Raw genomic sequence first — 1,036 nt, 5'->3', positions numbered from 1 at the left:
GGAATTATTTTGTCCTGTTGTGGGGTTGGGCTGGAAGAAGCCGTAATTAAAGGGTTACTCCCGTGGAAAACTTTTTTTTTTTTTTTTTTAATCAACTGGTGCCAGAAAGTTAAACAGATTTGTAAATCACTTCTATTAAAAAATCTTAATCCTTCCAGTACTTTTTAGGGGCTGTATACTAAAGAGAAATCCAAAAACGAAATGCATTTCCTCTGATGTCATGACCACAGTGCTCTCTGCTGACCTCTGCTGTCCATTTTAGGAACTGTCCAGAGCAGCATATGTTTGCTATGGGGATTTTCTCCTACTCTGGACAGTTCCTAAAATGGACAGCAGAGGTCAGCAGAGAGCACTGTGGTCATGACATCAGAGGAAATGCATTTCGTTTTTGGATTTCTCTTTAGTATACAGCCCCTAAAAAGTACTGGAAGGATTAAGATTTTTTAATAGAAGTGATTTACAAATCTGTTTAACTTTCTGGCACCAGTTGATAAAATAAAAAAAATCATTGCTGGATTTTCACAGCAGACAAGTGTCAGGTGGTAGACACCCTTGTGAGATATAGTTATGAAGGGGGAAGAACCTAAATGCTGCTTACCCAGGCCATGGTTTGGGGGGGGGGGGGGGGTCATGTTGGCGATCACTTTCTTGCACAATTACTGGCAGGTTACGTAATCGCCATGATATTGGGCTGCAACTTATTTTTTCATTTGCACGAAAATAAAACTAGCTGCACAATAGGGAAGTTGAATTCTTCTATTAGGTTTCCAGGGAGATTTTAGAGGATCCTGATATACAGTGGAAATATGGTTTAGGACTAAAGCCAAGTAATGAAAAGTTCACTACGGGACAATTACCTAACGGATGTTGGTGGGAGATGCAACTAGAAATGGAACCAGATTTTAGATGCAAGAAAGAGAATTCTATCCGCAAAATAATAAAATTTTATTTTAAAAAGCTGGATTTTCCTAAGCTAAAGACATCCCTACAGACTATCGACTGCAACTCCATGTTCTTAAAGGGGTAGTACTGCTCC

This window comes from Hyla sarda, chromosome 4 (assembly GCF_029499605.1).
Source record: "Hyla sarda isolate aHylSar1 chromosome 4, aHylSar1.hap1, whole genome shotgun sequence".
Classification (NCBI taxonomy): domain Eukaryota; kingdom Metazoa; phylum Chordata; class Amphibia; order Anura; family Hylidae; genus Hyla; species Hyla sarda.
The sequence above is the reverse complement of the archived record's forward strand: the minus strand, read 5'-3'. Positions refer to the sequence as shown.